At 34.2% G+C, this 24,670-nt stretch overlaps 1 protein-coding gene and 1 pseudogene across 1 annotated transcript in view; both read left to right on the top strand.

Annotated features, from left to right (window-relative positions):
- Positions 1 to 24,670, top strand: part of KCTD8 (potassium channel tetramerization domain containing 8) — a 228,390-nt gene that overhangs the window by 179,918 nt on the left and 23,802 nt on the right. The window lies entirely within an intron of this gene.
- Positions 17,786 to 18,799, top strand: LOC120588021 (cyclin-G1-like; annotated as a pseudogene).

Here is a 24,670-nt window from a genome sequence, read left to right as displayed (position 1 = left end):
ATATGGAATTATGGAATGTTTTGGGAGAATTGATCCATCATACTCTCTGGAATAACACGGGGTGCCTCCCACACAGCTGAGAGATGTATAATATTATTTCTCTATCAAATTATGTGTACTATTTTAAATAACAATTACAAATAAAATACTATAATAAAACGATTTTATTGGTAGACTTAAAGCTATTTGGTCCATTCCCTGCTTAGAGATTGGATTTTACCCAACTACTCTCAAATTTTCCTAGTTTTAATGACATTCACAAAAGTATGACAAATAAGGATTTAAATCTCAGTTTATCTCTTACTTGCTGGGTGACTTTGTCCTGTGTATTTAACTCTTTTAAGTCTCAGGTTTCTCAAGTACAAAAGATTTTCAGGATTGAGTAAGATATTGTGTAAAAAAAAATTAACATACTGCCTGACAAGTTTTAATTGTTTTATCTTTTTCTATTCTTATTACTAGTGTATCATCATCATCATCGCTCACCAGTGGTCAATGTTTGTTTATGTTTTGGTTTAACAGTCTTATGAACTTGATTTGTTATTAAAGTTAGACAACAAGCAAACATCACCTTCTGCTTAACAATTTTTTTTTAATATTTTCTCTTTACTCTTTATATTGTTACTTCAGACTAAGCTCATCTGACAATCCTGTTCTTTAAAAGAAATTTCAATTAAAAATGAGCCTGAGACTGCCTTTTCTAGAATATTACTTTAAAAAATGTTTTTTTCCATGTAGAAGAGTGGTAATTTCAGTAGTAAATTCTTCACTTTTGGGGGGGTTCATGTAGGAATGTGAAGGTCCTACGGGCACAGCCTGTATCCATAATATTCCCTGCTCTCTCACAGCAGAGCCTGGCATATGGTAGTCTCTTATACGTTCACTGATTAAAAGGAGGTAGGGAGAGTGGGCAAAAGGAGTGACTTTCTGTATTTCTGAATCAAAACAGAGAGATGCAATACAGTCTAGTCATACTCTGCTGTCTGCCCTTGACCAGTGCTGGAATCCCCTCTGCTAATGTTCCCAGTGCAGTTGGCACTTATGAATAATACTAGAGAAGAAGTACCTCCAAATTGAATTTCCTTCATTCATCTTAAAAGGCCTTTCTTCAACTCCCTCCTTTGAAATCCAACTCCTAAAGGACATCTACTGGGACCATCCTTCTTGTCATCTTCAGAATTCTCGTGGAGAGTTTTTACTACTTCATCAAATCAGGCTAGATCTGCCCTGGAGGGTTTTCCTTCACCTGCTAGAGTAGATTGGAGCCTCCTATTGCCTCCTGTTATCCCACCTGCTATATGCTCATGCCCAAATACTAATCACACTAGATATAATTATTTATTTTCTAATTCTGTATAAATTCTCTAAGAGTAGAAACCATTTCTGTTGTCAGTCATAGACACCACCATATCTCAATAGCCAGCATCACTTTTCTAATTTATGAAATTCAGATGTTGATAAGAATAACTCTTTCATGGATTACTTTGAGGACTGAATAATGATTATATACAAGGGGCATAAAACTGCCTGATATCTGGTGCTCTGCATATGTGTTAGCTTTATTGTTAAATCACTCAATCTTAACAATCTTAACAATCATTTAATCTTAACATTTTACAGAAGAGAAAACTGAAGCACAGAGAGGTTAAGCAATTGTCACAAGGTCATGCAGTTAGTAGGAAATAATATATAAATGAATGGGGAAAATATTTGAAACCACTATTTGATACAGACTGAATCTTTATTGCTCTACATTGTGTTTATGTCAATAACACAATTTTAAAGAAACCTTGATTCTTAGAAAAATACTTAAAATTCTTAGGGACTATAAAAAGTATGCTTCGCCTTTTTCAGAGAATAGAATTCTTGTTGTAAATTGTATTCTTAATCTAAATGTTGATAACCTTTGATATCCTCCTATAAAATACAGAATTTATATTAAAAAATTAAACAAGGATAAAGCAACGTAGTAAAACTGACAGTTCCACATGATAGCAACTTTTTCTTTTTCTAACCTTTGGTTCATTGTATTGAAACCTGGGGCAATCGTATTTGACACATTAAAGCAAATTTAATCTTAATGAAATCAGGAATTGACAGATTAAAATGCTTTACAGAATGCTGAAATGGTAAACAAACCCAGTGGAACTGGAACACTAGCATCAAGATGAATTAGGATGCTACTTGAAAAAGAACAAATTATATTTGAAATTATTATTCACAGAAGCAGAAACATTCTGAATTGAAATGAAAGACAAAAAATGGTAAAAGAATTACTCTTTAATAAATATTTTGTGGTTTTAGAAAAATCCAGAAAAGGCTGAAAATATTCAGGCAAACCAAAAAACTCATAAAATAAAGAACCCAGATCAGAATAGTGTAAAGAAAACAACCAAAATAGTAAGAAAAACAGATTTCATTTTTATTCTCTCTTTAGATATAGTTTCATAAAGTAAGCACCTAAATTAACTAGCTCGTTTCTGGATAAGAGCAAAACAAAGAAATAAACACCAAACAAAAAGATTAGTTGAATTAATATCCTTAAAAATTTTTATTTAAGTTTTGCATTTCTTGAACAGTGCATTACATAGTTTAAAAGGTCAACTAATACTATAAGATTTGTAACAAAAAAGCAAGAGCTTTTGAGACCACCTTCTACTTTCCCACTTCTAACTTTAGCTCCTGAGAGGCAGTCGTTTCCTACTTATTTCATTGCTTATTTCATCATTTACCCTCATGTTTCTGGATAAATACATAATACCATTTTATTTAAATATCTAATTAAACACATAGGTACAAATAATGTAATGAATCTATGTCCCAACTTTAGAAATAAAACACACTAGTTACAGATGGAGTATCCTTTCCCCAAAGGAAACCACTATCCTAAATTTCTTGTTTTTATTTTTATTAAGCCAGCATCGTTATAGCTCAGCCCATTTATTTTGTCATCATATTTTAGAGGGTAAAACTAATACAAAGTTGTTTCTTTTATTATGGAAGAGTGAGCACTGCTGAATTTCTTTTTTTCTATAGATTGAGTAGAATATCATGGCTCACTTCATTCTCTAGCTATGCACCTACCTTGAAAACTGTGGTGTGCTAATGACTCACAGCCCTATCAGTGAATCAGAGTCCATGCTAGTAGACTGTGTTTATAGTGGCACAGGGCGACATGATGGAAAGAATGGGATAGAAGAGGAGGTTTGAGTCTCTTCTGTACTGCTGAATTTTTTGACAGCTCCTCTAACTAAACCAATTATTAATAAAGGAGGTATGAGATTTTAGCCCCAGGAAAAATAAAGACAAGATCTTGAGAAGTCAGTCAGTAAGAAAGATGCGAGGGAGTGTTTGAGCAAAATGAATAAGGCCTTAACTCTAGAAAATTGTTTGAAACTGCTATTTCTGGATCACTAAACACTCAAGTGATCATGTAAGACTCATCTGGATATTCTCAAAATACAGGTCTCATTTCAGTTCTATTGAATCAGAATCTCAATGATGTGGCCTAGAAATTTGCATTTTAACCAGCACACCTTCTCCTCAGATGATTCCTATAGATATAAAAGCTTGGGAATTAGTGATAGTAACATTATTATCCAATTTTGAACTGTTTATTACTTTATTATGCACATCATTATGAGATATTGAAAGGTTTCTATTTTGACCATTGACTTTTAGAGCAGCCATTCTGATTTAATTTCTGTAGTCACCACCTAGAATTTTCCTGGTTACAATTTGTTGTTTCAACAGACAGACACCCAGAGAGAAACAGAGAGAGAAAGGAAAAGGAGAAGAGAGGAAAGGAGAGGAGAGGTGGGGAGGGGAGAGGAGGAGAGAAGTGGAGAGGATCAATTTATTCCAGAATTTTTAAAAATTCTCTATAAGAAGTTGAAATTAAAATCTTATGTAGTGAAACTTCTTTAGTATGTCTTTCTGATACATGAAGAATGTTAAAATAATTTCACCAATAGAATACAAAATTGGATTTTTAGTGCTTCTAACATGATGCTGAAAATATTTAAACAACATAGATAACATTTTATTTTGGAGTATAAACTTCATTATTATTATGTTTGAGATAAGATAAAGGCCATATGTAGTATCTCAAATAAAGAAACAAAAAACCAAGATTTAAGCATCAACCAAGTCAATATTGGTAAATTTCATAGGTAATTTTATATAAATTTTATTATAGATAAATCCTTTTTGTAGTTGAATACTTTGTATTAACATCTCCAGGCTTATAGTGCTTGCTAATTATAGTGTTCTGATTGATTTGCTATAAATATCCACTTAATGTGTTATAGCATTGATGAAAGCAATTATAGAAAGACCTGAAAATCAGAGATAGGGCCTGGTTGGGGAGAAATAGGGTGAGACATATGGTCTTTTCCTAGCCCACATATAAAACAAGTCACATGGCAACTGAGATTATTGAATAGTGACCAATCTTGGCTCAGGTGTTTGGAATCCAAAATAATCACCTAAACATATATATCTGTGTTTGTCATTACCACTTAGTATCTCTGCTGCCCAATGGAGGAACACTAAACAAACACAGGATTTAGGACACAATTTATAAATGTGAAAGCAACATCAAATTTTTCAGAGGTTTGCTTGGAACTGCCCAGCATAGATGGCCAGATGGGCTCAGAAACCCCCCTCTTCTATCTATTGTGCTTGAGAATCTGGATATTTCCAATTGGTAGGTGTTGAAAATGAGATGTTCTAATAAGATCTCTAAATCCTGAAGACAAGCTTCGACTATAAGAGATGACATAATGGCAAAGCTGAACTGTTTGGCCCGACTTCCTCCTGGAGAAAGAATGCTCAAGAGTATAAGCAGCATATTGATCCTAAATTTTGGGTGCCTGCTGAGATGCCCTGACACAGCCTATATTCTGCTGTGGATTTCTTCCAGTCTTTGGGTCTCTTTGCATCATTAAAGAACTTTATTTAGAAATACTTGAGAAGGAATTAATTCATAAATTCTAGTGAAGTCCCTTGTAGATAATGCTTCTTGGAACAGGGTTTCCTAATCTAGATAATGAGATGTGGCAAAATCATTACTAAGCAATACTATTGGCAATAGCTACATGATGCAGAATAATGTTAATTATATTAATTTTCATTATAATTATTAACCCAAATAGCTTACATTTTATATTTATATTATTTTATTTGCTTTAAGTTGGTAAGTTGAATTTTATTTGAATAACTTAATTTCTACAGTCTCCCTACATATTTGGTAAAGTCCTTATGGGCAGAGAAAATGGCCTAATGTCTTTTTATCAACGATAGCAAATAATACTATACCTTGCATATTTATAATAATAATAGCAAATATTTATATCGCATTTACCATGTGCTGGATGTAGTTCTAAATTCTTTATGTACAATTTATTCAATTATGATAACAATGTAGTACCATAGATATAGATATTATCTCCATTTTGCAGATATGGAAGTTGAATAACGAAGAGGTTATTCAATTTGTCCTAAGTCAGAGTCAATCAATGACAAGGGTAAGATTTAAACCCAGTATGTATGACTTCAGGATCTGTACATTTTAAATGCAAAAAATAGCAAGAAATTTTAAAATATGTGATGATTAATCTGATTAACTTTCCTATTTCATATAATTGATTTATTCATCAATTGTTTATTGAGGCCCTGTGAGGTATTAGTCACTATGCTATGCACAGAGGGACTAAAGCAATAGTAAGTGAAACAAATGCCCTGCCCTTATGTAGGTTACATATTAAGGAGGGACACAGACAATACATATGCTAAACTAGATTATGAAGGGGAATCAGTGCACAATGGTGGTGCTTTAGATTTGTTGGCCAGGGAAGACCTCTCTGAGGAGGTGGCAGTGAGAATAAAAAAGAAAGAGAAAAACCCATATGTGCAAGAGCAGAAAAACTGTCTTACAGCTCTGGAGGTTACAAGTCCAAAACCAAGGTGTCAGCAGGACGATGCTCCCTCTGAAACCTGTAGGGGAAAGAGGCTTCCTTGCCTCTTCCACCTTCTTCTTGCCCCAAAGATTTCTTGGCTTATGGCAGCATCACTCCAATTTCTGTTCCATTTTTATATGACATTCTCCTCATGTGTCTTCACATTATCTTTCCTCTGTGTTAGCCTGTCTTTTTGTCTGATTTTTTTCTTTAAATAATGACACTAGTCATTGGAATAGAGCCCAACCTCAGTTAATTTGATTATCTCTATAAGGATTCTATTTCAAAATAAGATCATATTCTGTAGTACTGTAGTCAGAAGTTCAACATATCTTTCTTTTATGGCTGGGAGTGGGGTAGCAAAATTAAATCCATAACAGTTAATTTCAAGAATTATATAATTGTGCACATTCTAAAATGATCATGTATTTGTAGTAGGGACTATCTCACCATCATTTTAGGGATATTATCTCTCAGGAAACAGTCACTGAGTCCATTTCCTCTTGCATCACCCAAATATCAATCTTGGTATTACATGGACAGGAAAAATTCTGGATGCCTTCCTCATAGAAATCATTTTTTGAACAATTGAAAATTCAAAAACCTTTAAAATCCAATGCAAGGGTTTTTCATTCATCACCACGGTGGGTAGAAAGAGTATTGTGAGTGATGTAAGGTCAGTAAAAAATACTGTCAATCAAGTAAAAAAAAAAAAATCAAGTAAAAAAAAATAATACAGACATATTATATGTACCTGATAGACCATGTTAGAACCTAATATTAGTTTTTTAAAAAATATTAGAAAAGTTGATTGGGGAACAGAGCTTATCTGGATAGGAAGGTAGTATGATGATGGATATGCCATGAAAGATGGTTTGGCAGAGACTGCTAACTTCCTGTAAAAGATTCACGCTCCCCACTGATCCTGTGGACTTGTTCCTGAGGAGTAGATGTTTAACCAGGGACCATATTTCTCAAATTTTCTTGAAATTAGATGGGGTTATATACCTAGATCTTGCCAATGAAATTCAGGCAGAAACAATGTGTGACTTTGGAATTCAGAAGTGGTGTCTCTTCTCTACTATCTCTTCCCTACCTGCTGGCTGGATATTGATGCCCAGGTTGACCTTGGAAGACTTGTTTTGAAGATGGGTAATCTTGAATAACTTTATGAAGCATACTACCACTCTCATTACACTTCACCCCGCACCACTAAGAACAACTTCAATAAACTATTATGTGGATAAGAGACAAATTTTTATTATATTAAGTCTTTGGAATTTAAGAATTTATATATTTTAGAAGCTAACATCATCTTAACAATGCAAATGGATATCATTGAAATTGCAAATAGAGCAGCAGAAAGAAAGGCTTTCTGATAGAGGGAATGGCATAGGAGTAAAAGCACAGGGAGAAATCACAAAGGAAGGATACCAGTTTGGCTAGAGCATGTCTACTGAGGTATAATTGGAGATAAGCCTAAACAAGTAGGCCTTGATCATGTAATAGAGGTTTTCAAATGCCAGAATGGGTGTTCATATTTAATTCATAAGGCAGTAGAGAGCTGTTGAAGAATTATGAGCATGAGTGTTATATATTCAAAGACATTTTAAAAATATTTTTCATATTAATTAAGTATACCATGTCCCATTGAAGAAAGGATTATAGAAACTTTTGAGATATTAACCTAGCAGTGATGTGTAAGAAGGATAGGATTGAGGAGAAACAAGAAACTCATATAAAAGGATATTGTAATACTTCAGTCTAAATCAGGGATCTGCAAATGCCTCTTAAGGGCCAGATAATAAACATTTCAGACTTGTAGGCCAGTGCCTGTGTTGCAACTGCTCAACTCTGCCTTTGTAATATGAAAACAATCATAGACCACGCAGAGATGAGTAGACAAAGCTATGTTCCAAAAAATCTTTATTTACAAGAACAGTTGATCAGATTGTGGACTTTAGTCCGTCCATCTCTGGTCTAGATGAAAGAGTAACAAGACTTCAACTATTAGGGGGTGGGGGTAGAAGGACAAAGAAGGAAATGAATGTAACACATAGAATTCAATCAAACAGAACTTGCAGAGGTAGTGTAGCACTTTCAATGTTGACTGTATAATCAGCATACCTCTTTCTCTGCTACTACTAGACTAAGATCTCCATGAGGTAAAGGCTCAATTGTACTCATCCGATTATTGGGAACATAGTACATATTCAAGGAAATATTTGCTTAATCAATTTGATAAGTTTTGACTTAATGAATATGGAAAGTGAGAAAGAATTAACAAAGACCCAAAGTCTTTCAGAGTGTCTATTAAGCTTGAGTTAACGTAAAATAGACATGTCATTATTAGAAATATTCATGACTTTGAGCGTTATTTAACCTTGCTTCACCTGGATGTCCCAAAGGCATCTCAAAAGTAACAGGTATAAATGCTATATTTGATTTTCCTTCCTCCTCCACCTCATATCTAATATTTTAGTGTTCTCCATCTTCCTCAATATTGTTACCATTTACCTGGTCACTAGAAACAGCCATCCTTGTCCCCTAACAGAGGAATGCAATTTGGGGGGAAAAAATGTCTTGTAAATCTTACCCCTGAATTAAATTTTTAAAAATCCTTCTATTTTTCTCTATCATCATTCCTCACATGGATTACTGCGGAATATGTATGCTTCCAATATTGATACCCTCCGTGCATTCTCTACATTATTAAGTCAGGTAATTTTTTAGTTAAACCTGTTTAATGATTTCCTATTGAATTTGGAATAAATCCATCCATCATGACTCATAAGGACATCCATAATTAGTCCCTTGCCTACATCTCCAACCCAGTGTCAAGGCCATTCTCCACTTTACGCAATAGTAGCCAGTCATTATACTGTCATTTCCTGAAAATTTTCGAGCTCTTTTTTGCTTCCAAGTATTTTTGCTTGTACACCCCTTTGCATGGTAGGAAGATGTAATGGCTTTGTTCTTGGTTGGCTAAACTAGAATTCCAGATTTCCCTTTTGTATATAATTCCTAGTTAGCCTTGGACAACAGATATATTTTACATGAGATTTGGAAAGTGGAAGTGAAGCAGTAGCTACATTATTTTATTCTCTGAATGATGATACGAGGCACCAGGGAACAATGTTATCTTGCCACTATAGTGGCTCATGTTTGTGGTGTGGCAGCATCCTGATCCACTGCTCCTTCAGCTCTGGCCAGATCTCCAACTTAAGCTTCTCTGGATCCTAGGCTTACGTGTACAGCTGTGGAGAAGGGGCTGGCTATTTCTGCAGGTCACCCACAAGATCAAGGTTGGAGGTCATTAAAAACAATTTGAGTAGTCCTTGTCATTTCTAGTTTGTTCCTGGAGGTTTCAGTTTGACCTTGCTCTTATCCAGATTCAGCTTTCCTTCATGACTTCCACTCCCCATTGTTCTAAAGCAACTTCAGGCTCAACTCTGCAAACTTAGGCAATTGGCTGCCTAGACTGTCCCATCAGCTCCCACACTAGTATGAGGGCTAACCCTTTTTAAGTTGCTATAGAATCCTGGAAGCTGGACGTCATGATAGAAAGCCTGGTATAAATTTCAAAGATCCAAGGATAGCAATTTGGTATATAATCCCAAGACCTGCCTCCTCTGACATAATACATGATCAACGGTAGTGAGGCAGTGCTACTCAGAAACATTTCTTAGAACTTTTAGGATGAAACTTTCTAGGTCATACAGCGATAACAGTAACTTTCCATTCTGTATCTATTCAGTTTTCTATGTTCCAACTCAGTCCTCTTTTGCCATTCTGAAATAATACCCCAAGATAGACTTAACAATTCCTTCTAGCAAATGCTTTACATCTTGTGTTTTAAACCCTGCTTATTTACTAGCCCCATAGTTATAGTTAAGTGTTTCCAGCATATTATCTCTTTGCCCCTTTAAAAATGATTCCTGCTTATTAAGAAACTGAACTTTATTAAATTTTAAAATCTAGCTAATAAACTGAACTTTATTAAATTTTAAAATCTAGCTAATAATTTTATTAAGGATTGTTAGAGAATTCCTCATTGATGAGATATCAATATCATTCTCTAATCTTAACATCCAGTCCAAAATTAAGGTCTTCTAAAAATTATGTCAACTTTAGCATGATCTCCACAGAGTTTCTATTAGTCTGCATCCAATTAAGAGACAGAAACAGAAATTCTGTTTGAGCCATCCAATTTAAACAGAGAAATTTAATATTAAGATTTATTAAACTTTGATAGAATACCGTAAAGCCATGGGAGACTATCTAAAGAAAGACAAACTTGGAAGAAGGTCTTCCTTCCTGATACGGGTCAAATTATGTCCACCAATATGTTGAAGCCCTAATCCCCAATACCTCAGAATGTGTGACCTTATCTGCAATAGAATTGTTGCAGATGTAATTAATCGAGAGGAAGTCACGCTGAAGTGGGGAGTGGGTCCTAATCCAACATGCCCGGTATTCTTATAAGAAGACGACCCTGTGAAGACAGACACACAAGAAGAATGCCATGTGACAATGAAGGCAGAGATTGTAGTGAAGCAACTGCAAGCCAAGATATGCCAAAGATTTTTGGTAAACCATCAGAAGTTAGGAAAAGGAAAAGGAAAGATTCCCCTACAGATTTCAGAAGGAGCATGGACCTGCCAACAGTTTGATTTCATACTTGTAGTCTCCTGGAATATGAGACAATACTTTTCTGTTGTTTTAAGCCATCCAGTTTGTGGTACTTTGTTACAGTAGTCCTAGGAAATGGACATACTCTTGAAATCTGGAATCAGGCCACCTTGCAGAGGGTGAAGTTGCAGCCCACAAGATGGAGAAGAAGTTGTCCAGGAAACATCTCTGAAGTTGGTGGATGTATATAGCAGGATTTGGAACAGCAACCTGGGTATGAGTCCTGAGTCAGGGATTTTTCACGTTTAGAGGGCAACAGCAGTGTCATAACCAGACTGGCCAGGTTTATGAGTTCCCCAGGGGACTGCCCTTCTGAGCACATGGCTAAGGCAGAGCACCACTGGATGTTCTTGGTACACATGTGCACACACACACACACACACACACACACACACACACACACACAGCCCTGATGGATTATGCAGCAAAAGTAAGGAAAAGCAAAATGCAGCACAATGGAACAAGAGCTTCTCCATTCCTACTGTAGTGTGCCACCACCGCCCTCCATTGTCAGTGCTTAGCACCGTGATCGTTATAAAGGAGAAACACTTGAAATTCTTGAAGAGCCTAGTTCATTTTAACAGAGAAGGTACAGAAGGGTGAATTTAGAGCTGTGAGACAATAAATTGATGATTGCCGCAGTGTTCTTTTGTTTTTTTTAGTAGCATTTCAAAGACAATCATGAAATGCTTGCTGATGATATTTCCTTCATTTGGTACCCTTCTAATTACAGCATTTAAGGAATGATGGATGATACATGGCTAGCTCATGTCAAGATGATGGATTTATTCTGTTTATTCAGAGATGTGTGTGTGTGTGTGTGTGTGTGTGCGCGCGCGCGCACGCGCGCACTCACATGTGTGTGTGATTGTACGTGCCCAACTGGCTATTGAAAGTTAGGTCTAAAACCCATTGCATGTCTCCCAAAATATAACAAGTAGAAAGCTAGGACTCTCATGGTTTAGACACAGAATGGTAATATGGTCAAAAGAAAACAAACCCTAAACCAGAAGTAATTCCTCAAACACCGTGAAGGGAAATATAGAGCCTGTCTTAAATTTTGTTTCATCTTCAATTCATTTTTCTCACATGCCAGAGCAGTGAGTCTTTAACCCCAAATCTCTTGAAACTTTCCATCTTTGACCACAGCTCCAAATAACTGTTCTTCTCCTCTGCCTGCATTTATCTCTATTCAGTATTAAGATGCCTCAAAGAACTTAGTGTGACAAAGTACATCCCCTTGTGGAGGGAAGAATACACAGGAGTCAAAAGCAAACTGCCCCTTAGCTGGTAGCAGGAGCAGAATGTCTACTACTACAGAATTCCTTTTGATGATCACATCTTTATTAAAGAAATATGACAGAAACAGTGAATGGTGTTTGGGGCAGGATCAAAAGTAGAGCATGGTGTTCCTTCAACCACACTCTTGCCCTGGTCATACCTTACTGGACTCTTCATATATATTTCTTATGCGCCTTTTCATCAGTGCCTATTTTATCACTACTGCATCCTAAGTGTTAGACATTAGGTACATTCTTCTCAAACCTACTCGCTCTTTTGCAGATAACAAAGGTGAATCTTCCAATTTATGTTGTATATCCCTAATTCTTATTTCACTAGGCTACACTCACCCTGGAAGGATGGACAATAGGGCTTAAGGAAGTAATGTTGAGAGGGCCTTTAACTCAGCAAGGATAACCAAATACAGATTTTATGACACTCCATGTTTCCTACCTTTTAAAACTAGTTTGAATGGCTCTTATACACTTCTATGTTGGTACTAATGTTTCATTCTTACTTCAACAAATATTCTTCTTCTAACCAATGAAATTTTCCTGCGAACAGATTTAAAATTTTCTATAGTCCCCCAGTGCCACCTTTAATTTGGGGTCAAGAATTGCAATCTCTGTGTCCTGTCATTCCAACAGACTGCTTTATTTTTCTCCAAGACTATTAGAGATTCTTGAGGAAATGATGCTTTGGGTGATTGGACCTGATATGTATGAATTTAAGTCACTTTAATAAGAATCAGAAAGCTAAATTGTGAAATTGTAAGAATATACTAATAATCTTTATAACATTCTCTATGGTGTCAAAAACTCTCATTGAGAATTGCCACTCAGAAAAATTCAATAGCAGAGTTTTAATTTCCTGTTCTGTGCAACTGTAAAAGAAAGCGGGAAGAACCACAAATACATAGAGATTAAACAACATGCTACTGAAGAATAACTGGGTCAGAGAAGAAGTAAAAAGAGAGATCAAGAGACATAGAAACAAATGATAATGATAGTACAACATATCAAAACGTTTGGGACACAGCAAAATGGAAAAGGAAAGTTCATATCACTACAGCCTTATCACAAAAAAACAAGAATGAGTCAAATAAACAACCTAATGCTTCATTTCAAAAAACTAGAAAAAGAAGAACAAATGAAACCTAAAATCAGCAGAAGGAAATAAATAATAAAAATTAGAGCAGAAATAAATGAAATTGAAACAAACAAAAAAATAAAAAATAAATAAATGTAACAAAAATCTGGTTCTTTGAGGAGATCAATAAAATTGACAAACCACTGGCTAGACTCACTAATGAAAAAAGAAGGACACAAATAAAGAAAATCAGGGATGAAAAAAAAAGTTATGACACATACCGCAGAAATACAAAGGCTCATACAAGAATACTGTGAAAAAGTATATATAACACCAAATTTAATAACCTAGAAAAATAGACCAGTACTTAGAAAGATACAATCTTCCTAGACTGAATCAAGAACTGGAAAATCTAAATAGACAGATCAGTTTTTGAAACAATCATCAAAAAAATACCAAAAAGTAAAAGTCCAGAACCAGAAGGCTTCACCAGTGAATTCTACCAAACATTCAAAAAAGATTTAATACCTATTTTCCTCAAACTATTCCAAAAAATCAAAGAGGAGGCCAATATTACGCTGATACCAAAACCTGGTAAGGATAACACAAAAAAAGGAAACTACAGACTAATATCTCTCATGAACACAGATGCAAAAATCCTAAATAAGATACTAGTGAACCGAATACAGCAACATATTAAAAAGATTATATGCTACGATAAAGTGGGCTTCATCCCAGGGGCACAGGGATGGTTCAACATACACAATTTGATTAATGTGATACACCATATAAACGAATTAAAAAATAAAAATCATACTATCATATCAATAGATGCAGAAAAAGCATTTGACAAGATACAGCACCCATTTATGATAAAAACAAATAATAAAATAGATATAGAAGGAAAGTACCTTAACATAATAAAGGCTATATATGACAAACCCTCAGCCAACATTATACTGAAAAGTCAAAAACTAAAAACCTTCCCTCTAAGATCAGGAACAAGGCAACGCTGTCCACTATCACCACTATTATTCACTATAACATGGGAGGTCCTAGCGAGTGCAATCAGGCAAGAGAAAGATATAGAAGGCATGCAATAGGAAGTGAAGAAGTCAAACTGTCACTTTTTGCAGATGACATGACTCTCTATATTGAAAACCCTAAGGACTCGACAAGAACAATACTAGAAACAATAAACAAATACAGTAAAGTTTCTGGATACAAAATCAATGTTTAAAAATCCATATTATTCCTATACTCCAATAATGAATTGTCAGAAAAAGAAGTTGAAAAAGTAATTCCTTTTGCAATTGCAACAAAAGGAATAAAATACCTAGGAATAAATTTAACAAAACATATAAAAGACTTATATGATGAAAACTATAAGACCCTATTAAAAGAAATTGAAGAAGACACAGGAAATGGAAAGATATTCCATGTTCTTGGATTGGAAGAATCAACATAGTTAAAATGACCTTATTATCTAAAGCATTATAGAGGTTTAATGCAATCCCCATCAAAATCTCATCATTTTTTAAAGAAATGGAACAAAAAATCATCAGATTTCTATGGAAGCACATAAGACCTCAGATCCCCAAAGCCTGGGGGCATTACTCTGCTCAACTTCAAACTATACTACAGAGTGACAATAATCAAAATGGCATGGTATTGACAGAAAAACAGACACATAGACCAGTGAAACAGTATTGAGATTCCAGAAGTAAATCCATGTTTATATGGGCAAATAATTTTCAACAAATGATTCTAAAAAAATCAGTAAATAAAGGAAAGCCTCCTCAATAAATGGTGCTGGGAAAACTGAAAGCCACCACACACCATAATTAACTCAAAATGGATTAGAGACCTGAATATCAGACCTCATACAATAAATTGCATAGAAGAAAACATAAGAACTAAGCTCATGGATCTTGGACTTAAAGAGGATTTTATGAATTTGACCTCAAAGGCAAGGGAAGTAAAAGCAAAAATAAATGAATAGGACCACATCAAACTAAAAAGCTTTTGCACAGCAAAATAAACCATCAACAAGGTAAGGAGACGACCATTTGAATGGGACAATATATTTGCAAGCAACACTTCTGATAAAGGCCTAACATCCAAAATATTCAAAGAACTCATATAGCTCAATAACAACAAAAAAACAAACCATCCAATCAAAAAATGGGCAGACGACTGAACGGACACTTCTCCCTAGAGGATGTACAGATAGCCAACAAACATATGAAAAGATGCTCAACATTACTAGTTATTAGGGAAATGCAAATCAAAAACAAAACAGGACAAGTAATAACAAGTGTTGGAGAGGATGCAGAGAAAAAGGAACCCTCATACACTGCTGGTGGGACTGCAAATTGGTAGAGCCAATAGAAAAAACAGTATGGAGGTTCCTCAAAAAACTAAGAATTGATCTACTATATGATCCAGCAATCCCTCTACTGGGTATTTACCCTAAAGACGTGAAAAACCCATATCCAAAAAGATATTTTCACACCGATGCTCATAGCAGCATTATTCACAGTGGCCATGCCATGGAAGCAACCCAAGGGTCCTACGACAGATAATTGGATAAAGAAGCTGTGGTCCATATATACAGTGGAATATTACTCAGCTGTAAAAAGAGATGAAATACTGCCATTTGCGACAATATAGATAGAATTTGAGATTATCATGCTAAGTGAAATAAACCAGACAGAAAAAGTTGAAAACCACATGATATCACTTATATGTCAGATATAAACCTAAAAGCAACAAACAAACAGGACAAACAAACAGACACTCATGGACATAGACAACAAACTTATAGTTACCAGAGAGTAGGGTGTGATGGGGGAGGTAGATGAGGTAAAAGGGGTCAAATATGTGGTGACAGAAAGAAATCTGACTATGGGCGATGAACACACAATGGTGCGTATATATGCCTTACTGTTAAATTGTACACCTGAAACTTACTGGATTTTGTTAACCAATGTCACCATAAAAAAAGAAAGAGAGAAAGAAATCAAAGTAGAAATTTTAGAAATCAAAATATATGACAGAAAAAAAGACTCAAAATATGAGTTATCTATAGCAATTTAGATACAAATGGAAAAAAGAACTCATGAAACTGCAGATAGGGTTGGAAAAACAATTCATAATGCACTTTTTAGGAAAAAAGATAGAAATTATGAGTTTATGAGATGTGGAACATAGAATAGAAAGTTCTATCAATAGAAAAAGTAAAGGATAGAAAATACTTGAAAAGCTATAATAGAAATTATTTTTAATAGACCAAACCTCTATGTTCACCAGCCCAAAGTTTAAGAAGTTATATAAAGCAGAATAAACAAAAGAGAACTATTATGTTGTAGAGAAACTACAAAATAAACAAGGAAAAACAAAAAACAAAGAGGAATAAAGGAAGAAAAAAAAGGAGAGAAAGAGAGAGAGAGAGAGAGTGAGTTAAGGTAAAATATCCTTAAAACTTATAAACCGGTACAAGGTTCAGCTAGCTTTTTCTGAAAAGGGCCCCAGAATAAATGTTCTAAGCTTTGTGTGTCATGTAGGATTACAGTCCCACATTGCTCTTTTTTAATCCTTTCAAAATATAAAAAATAAAGAACATTCCTAGCTTGAGGCCATACAAGAATAGGTCACAGCATGGGCTGTAGTTTTCTATCTAACCTGTGCTAAAAGGACCTAGAGATTAAAGATGAACTGAATGACAACAGACTTCTCTAAGGATACAATGCAAATCAGTTGACATTGGACAAATATTTTTAAATTACTAAGAAAAACTTACAGTCCATCTAGAAGTATGACCTCAACAAAAAAAAAATTGGGGTGTAAGAACTAACTTTAAAAAATAGATAAGCAAAAGCAGAATTACTATCAACAGATCCTCAAAAATATTCTATAAAATAAATATTTTAAGAAAGAAAATCACTTTATAGAAAAGTTCAAAAGTATGGAAATTAGTTAACCTCTACAAAAAAATAATCTATATTTCAAATATAGTAATAATGTCTAAATTGTAGAATTACGAAAAGTTAAAAATAAACGGAAGTCAAACTGGCCAAAATTAATGTGTAAGGGAGAGGGTGGTGGTCAGACTTAAACTATTCTAGTTACTTGTTTTGTTCAAGAGGGTAGCCAAAATAGTGATTAAACTTAGACTTGAAAACTAAAGATATTGTATTCATGGTACATTTTTTGTACGCACTAAAAGAATAAAAACAGAGTTTATAAATCTCAAATTAGTTGAAGGAAATTATGAAACCAGAATAAAAGTATAACTAAAATTTTCAGTCAACAAAAAGGAAGAAAAAGTAAGAATGGTTGAAAAAGACAATATGACAAAATAAATAATAGAAAATAAGATGTTAGTAATCCAAATAATATAAATGGTATAAAATTGCCAGTTGAAATTCATAAATTTCCAGATGAGATTAAAAAGTGAAAATCCAACTAAATACTATTTACAAGTCATATCTAAAACATAAATAAATGTAAATTTTGAAAGTAAAAGAATGGAAAAATACATATCAACTAAAGTCTAATCAAAAGAAAGCTGTGGGGCTCCAAGCTGACCCAGGGGAACGCAGTGTCGCCTGGGCGGCGCTGCGGAAACTTCCACCCAGACAGCACCTCCCTTCCCGGGTGTCCCCTCGCCTCCTAGGCCTTTCGCGTCTGATATTGTGGGCTGAGGTGAGAGCAGGCTCGGGGAGGGTGATTACCGCTGAGGAGCCGCGTTCACAATAAAGATGATAGAGGTACTGACAACAACTGACTCTCAGAAACTGCTACACCAGCTGAATGCCCTGTTGGAACAGGAGTAGAAATGTCAGTCAAAGCTTTGCGGCTTGAGAATAATTGAATCTGCACATGATAACAGCCTCAGGATGACTGCAAGACTAAGGGACTTTGAAGTAAAAGATCTTAGTCTAACTCAGTTATTTGCCTTCGACACCAAGACATTTTCTTTAACTGTGAATTTACTGGACAGATTTCTGTCCAAATTGAAGGTATAGCCCAAATATCATGGGTGTGTTGGACTGAGCTGCTTCTACTTGGCTCTAAAATCAATAGAAGAGGAAAGGAATGTCCCACTGGCAACTGACCTGATCCTAATAAGCCAATATTGGTTCACAGTTTCAGACTTGATGAGAAGGGAAAAGATTGTGTTGGAGAAGGTGTGTCAGAAAGTCAAAGCTACTAATTTCTGCAACTTTATTATTCACTCATTCAAGAAAACTTGCCATTTAAAATGAAGAATAGCCTTAATTTTGAAAGACTAGAAGCTCAACTTAAGGCATGCCACTGCAGGATCATATTTTCTAAAGCAAAGCCTTCTGTATTGGCATTGTCTATAATTGCATTGGAGATCCAAACACAGAAATGTATAGAATTAACAGAAAGAGTAGGATGTCTTCAGAAACATTCCAAGGTAAATGACAGAGATTTGACCTTCTGGCAAGAGCTCGTATCCAAGTGTTTAACTGAATATTCATCAAACAAGTGTTCCAAACCAAATGTTCAGAAGTTGAAATGGATTGTTCCTGGACATACTGCATGGCAACTGAAGCATAGTTACTACAGAATAACCCACCTTCCAACAATTCCTGAAACGGTCCCTTAACTGGATTATTACAACAAACTCCTCTGAAGCCTTTCTCTACAATCCTGAGCTATGGATTACATGTTATCATGGATTTAAGCTGTGAAGCCTCAAAACATCACAACTAGATTAGCACTGACGTTCTCAGATTTGGGGAAACTGCCTAATTAATATTATGCTGTAGGGGAAGTATGCTTAAATATGAGTTCACCTGTGCGGTGTACAAACAAAGCCAAGAGCATAAATGTGAAATGCTAATGACAAGCCTGGGAAGGTAAACTGTGAACCTTCATTTCTAATGCTGACCCAACTTTCTATTTAGGTCAATATATTTAGGTGGTATTAAAAATGGTAACCTACTTGGTATAAACTTGAATTTTAAATTATGAGGTTTAATTTTAAATTATAAGGTTTACATCAAAACCAACATTTCACAAATACACTTTTAAGGCATAACAAGCGTCATTACTGTAGGCAGTGAAAATGGTTTCTTGGCACCCGTAATGCAAGTAATAGATAACTCAGAGATGTGGACTTTATCTGGGAAATACACTTAAAATTTTTCATAGAAAGCAAGTAATGTTTGTATCTATGATAAAAACATTTTTATACAAATTCTGCTTCAATCTAGTTCCACCAAAAATTTTGATTTTATTGTATACTCCAGAAGTTTTTACTAAGGACTGTTTTTATAAAGCTATCATTGCTTCTAATTTAGAATTTTGTTTAAAATGAGAAGACTATACTATCACTAATTGTCCTTGCTGTGCCAACAGAAAGTCTTAAGTAAATAAGCATCTTCATAATCATGAGGTTGCTGAGGTAGTGTTCAGGATTTTCTATTAAGTCAGTGAATATAAAGAGATATACAGTATTAAAAGTGTTGTAAATGGTTACTCAGTGCAATCTGTAGCCTGAGTCCATCCAGGATGGCTGTACTCAATTTTAACAGTCATGTTATGGGTAAATATGCACTGGAAACTAAACCAAAGAACCACAATGTATCTTACACTTTTGTAAACCATCTTTTGTAGATAACTTTTCAGTATTCCCAAAAGGCTGATATATTTTGATTACATTGGTGTTAATTTTGAGTTGTCAGAGGTACCCAAACCAACTACCATTATGTTTTGGTACTGAGGGATATACATTTCAATAAAGTTACTGAAATGCAAAAAAAAAAAAAAAAAAAAGAAAGAAAGAAAGAAAGAAAGAAAAGAAAGAAAAAGAAAAAAAAGCCATGGATTTATAAAAGTAAACATTTTATTTTGAAATTATTATACATACACATGCAGCTATAAAAATAGTACAGAAGAGTCCTGTGTCCCCTTCAATCTGTTTCTTCCAATGATATTTTATAGTTATAGTTCAATATCACAGCTAGTAAGTTAACATTGTTACAATCCATTGACCTTATTCAGATTTCACTGGTTTTACATGCATTCATTTTGGTGTGTATTTATTTCTATGCGATTTTACCACGTGTGTTGATTTGTATAACTGACAGCACAGTCTAGATATAGAACCGTTTCCTCACCACAAATATTTCTCACACTATCTTTTGATAGCCATACTCTAACCTCTGATAACCACAAGTCCGTTCCCTGTCTCTATAATTTTGTCATTTAAGAATGTTATATAAATGAAATGACAAATGAATTTTTAAGACAACAAGTCTATTAGGTATAAACAGCAACACTATAAAATTATGAAAATGTAAATATACTAGGAAGATATGAATATTGAAAAACTATAATAATAAAATAGAACAAAAATATAATAATAGAATAACTGATGAATAATACAAGATACATAAATAACATGGGGAATTTTGCATATTACTAACATAATGGGAGTTTTTATTTCCTCTTTTCATTATATAGAAATCAGACAAGAATAATTAATAAAGAAAATATGAGAAAATAATGTGTCATCACCTTACAAAGTTGAATTATTTCTGCTCATGATAGACTCTACTTAATTTGTGCATGTGTGCACCAGGATACGTTTGTCATAATATTCACAAAAACACTGTTCAGGATAGCAAAAAACTAGAAACTGTCCTAGTGTCCACTGATGGGAGAATTGATATTTTCACACAATGGTATAGTATACAGCTGTGAACATGAATGAACTAAATATAGCAAATCGCAACGATGTGGATAAATCTTAGAAAGATAATGTTGAATTGAAAAAGACTAATAAAGTATGACAGCATTGTCAAGAAAGCTCAAATATAAGAAAGCCCAAACCAAATATATGTATGTGTGTGTTTGTATATTTATATGTTCTAAAATTATTTTTTAGAACAAGTTAATAAAAAAAATTAAGGATAATAGCTATCTTTAGATATCAGAGAGAAGCCACAATTTCTTTTAAGGCTACTGGTCAAGATTTACTTTTTAAGTTTGGTGCTGTGATTACACTTGTTTGCTATATCATGTTTCATCATATAACACACATCGTTACATGTGTTTTTACATGTATAAAATAGCATATAATAAATTTTTTCAAACAAATAAAATGAACCTAATAATATCCCCTTTATTGTAATGGTATTTTAAAGTATTTTAAGGATATACAGAGCTAATGAAAGGAGAAATCTCTTTATCAAGTATAATATTGTTTATAAACATTAGGCAAAATTATGATGAGCAAATTTCTGCTTCTGGATGACTGGTGAGTTTCATCTTTGCTACAGTTTCATCTTGCCTCCCTGCATGATTTCTGCTGTTACTTCTATTGATGGACAATGGCTTTCTGCCCACCTCCAGAGAGAGAGCTTTCCTACTTTTGTTTCATAATTTGAAGTAGAAACTCTGCTACAAACTGCACTGCTTACTTTCTGGCTGCAGACCCCATGCTCCAAGCATATCTTTTAAAAGGAAAGCATGGTTCCCTTCCTTCTTGTCTTCCTATCAGAGATGGTGTCTTGTTCCATCTCTATATGCCTACAAGAAATTGACTTAACCCATTCTCCCAGCATTTGTTTATCAAATTTAACTGAAATCTTGTAGTGGTTTTTTTAGTAAATTTTTTTCCTATGTGGTTTTCGAAACAATGGGAAAAGGGTTCTTTGAGACAGACAATAATAAGAAAATATTATTCTTATAGTTAAAGAACCACTCGTTTTAAATAGTAAAGTGCTTTATAATTTCCCAGTTTTTTATATATATATATATTCTCATTTGATAATACTTCTCTTTTGGTTTTATAAAAACATTTTCCAGTTTATCTTTTTGCTTTCAAAACAAAATTACTATGACCAATATGGGTAAATGTGTAAGATAAAGAAAAATGTTTTAGTATATTTTTCATTGCCACAGATATACCCAGTGAATTAGACAATTGGGAAAGCTTTTTACTGTGATCATCTGACTTTCTGAAATTCCCTCTTTTTTATTTTAGTTGTGATGAGAACAGATAACATCAGTCTACCCTTGTAACAAAATTTTAAGTGTACAGTATAGATTGCTAACTGTAATCACCGTGTTGTAGAGCAGATCTGTAGAACTTATTCATCTGACATAACTGAAACTATACCCACTGAACAGCAAGTCCCCATTCCCAAAATTCTAAAAGTATTCAGATTGACTGAAACTGAGGACACTAGACAGGGGGAAACACTTTTAGGGAAAGAATTGTGAAGTAAAGATAAGACATAACTGCCATCTGATTAACTGTTGTGATATTTACACAATGCCAAAAATATATATGTTGGGCATTCAAATAGAGATATCTCAACGATTTTACGTAGGTTAATTTGCCTTCTGGTCTCTGTTTTAACTCTGCTTTTTTATTATACCATTCCTCCATTCCAGAACTAACAGCAGCTTTCACCGCTTAACGGTTATTTAGCTAGAACTTCCTTCGGTCTTTGTAGTGTAGCTCTTCAATAGCCATCCAACTTTATATGTCATTACTCAATTTGCCAGGCTCTTTAATGTGCCTCTACTCATACATATATTTTTTGTTTTGTTCCTTTTCATTCACAATCTTACATTTTTATTTTATATATGGTAAAGAAAGACCATTTTTTTAAAGTATGTAAAATAAAATGTTTACTGACTTGCAGAGTGAACTCAGATATGAAAATCATATTTGAAACTGATATTCCCCAGTGGATATCTTGCCTTTGAACAAGAATTCTGAATTTCATATTCTTTCGTTAAGTTCTCTGGCCTATCACATCTCTTTTTCTCTGTTTCTCATTGCAAAAGAAGCCATTTTAAAGCAAGCCCTGCTGTGTATGCATAATAAAAACCCTTAAGAAAAAAAACCATTTTAACAAATCATTAAATTTATTGCTTGTGAGGGCATAAAAATCCAAGATTCCAGAAAAAAAAATCTATTCTTATTTGTTTTGTTTTATTTTTTTTTATTAGGATACTTAAACAGAAAGTACATACCATTTATAAAATAAATTCTCAAATGAAATACACATCAAGGAAATTGAATGCCTCCAAAGAAAGAAACAAACAAACAAATAAAATCCTTCCCACATTGCCTAGAGATATAGATGGACCTGCAACTGATTTGTAATTTTCTCTGTCTTGACATCAGTTTTCAAGTCAGAGCTGACAAACACTGTAGTAATAAACATATCCTCCCTAGTCTTATTTTTAATTTCTAATACAATGATGTAGCCTTTGCTTTACTCAAAAGTTGTAGTATTTAGAAGAGGGTAGGGAGATTCCAAATGAGTTTTATGAGAATGAATGAATGAAGGGCGGGGCAATATATCAGTGAGAGTTGAGAGGCACAGGGCTTTAATAACTTCAGCCTAATTATTCCACTCCTTGACAAGATATCTTTTTTCTTTTTTTTTAGGATGAAAAATTTGCGTACATTGTACTTTTGGAGTAACATCAAACTTATTTAGGTTTCTTTTGCAGTTTTCAATATACTTTGCAATTTCATCTTGTGACCTGACACGATGACTCTAATTAGGTAAAAACTGTTGTAAAAATAATTACCAATAGTGCCTTTGGTTCAACACTAAATGCAATTACTGTATTACAATTATGGTAATGATCAGAAACTCTGTTTCCATAGAGAAAAGAAATTAATAGTACAGAGATTATTGGTGAGGTAATTGAGAAATTTTCTAAGAAAGCTATGTGGAACCTCTTCTTAAAAGCTATGCTCGCCTTTTATCCTCAAAGAGTAAAATTCTGTAATGGATGTAGGATTTCTTAGCCTATCTCAGTTTCCTGGGACTTCAATACTTGTCTCTTGAGCTCCATGAGAAGTTCTAACGTCATTAAATAGGTCAAGTGTGGTCATCTCAGCTTCCTCTCTGTTTACTCCACCTGTGTTTATACTGCTAGCAACTCAGCAGCAGCCTAATGAAACTACCTAATGAACTACTCAGGCAAAGCAATTTCATCTTTCAGCATTATCCTAGGCTTCCTGTAGGGAATGTGGTGTTTTCATCTACAAAGGAGTTTTTAATATATTATGTTCATTGCTGGTGTAGCAGTTGACATAGGTGACATGTGCTGGCAGGTTTTAACCCCTCTACAGAATTAAGGAGATATATGTTTGTTTAAAAACATTAACTTTACAGGTTGATACACACATTTGATGAGAAGACATTCTGTATTACAATAACATAGGATGGAGGAGAAAGATGTGTGAGGACTTTCAATCAGGATCGGAATCAGGAGGATCAAAGTAGAGGTGGCTTATGACAAAAAATAGGGTGGTCAAGGTCAAACTCACTGAGATGACATTGATTAAATACATGAAGGAGACTGTGTAACATGATGTACCATTCACATCATACTTTAGCACTTGCATTGCATTTAAAGATTTAATATTATTTAGTTAAAAATATTTATTGAGTACTTATTGAATGCAAGGCAAAACACCTTGTGGAAGACGCATTTTAATCTTTATTTTACATAGAAGGGATACAATGCATGGAGAGTTCAGGTAACTCATTCAAGATTACACAACTGGAAAGTAAAAACACAAGTATTAGAATTAAGCCTTATGCTGTCTCCCAGTTTCAGGTTTCTCAACTTGA

The sequence above is a fragment of the Pteropus medius genome, unplaced genomic scaffold, assembly GCF_902729225.1.
Source record: "Pteropus medius unplaced genomic scaffold, Ma_sr-lr_union100, whole genome shotgun sequence".
In the NCBI taxonomy this organism is placed as follows: Eukaryota; Metazoa; Chordata; class Mammalia; order Chiroptera; family Pteropodidae; genus Pteropus; species Pteropus medius.
The sequence above is the reverse complement of the archived record's forward strand: the minus strand, read 5'-3'. Positions and strand labels throughout refer to the sequence as shown.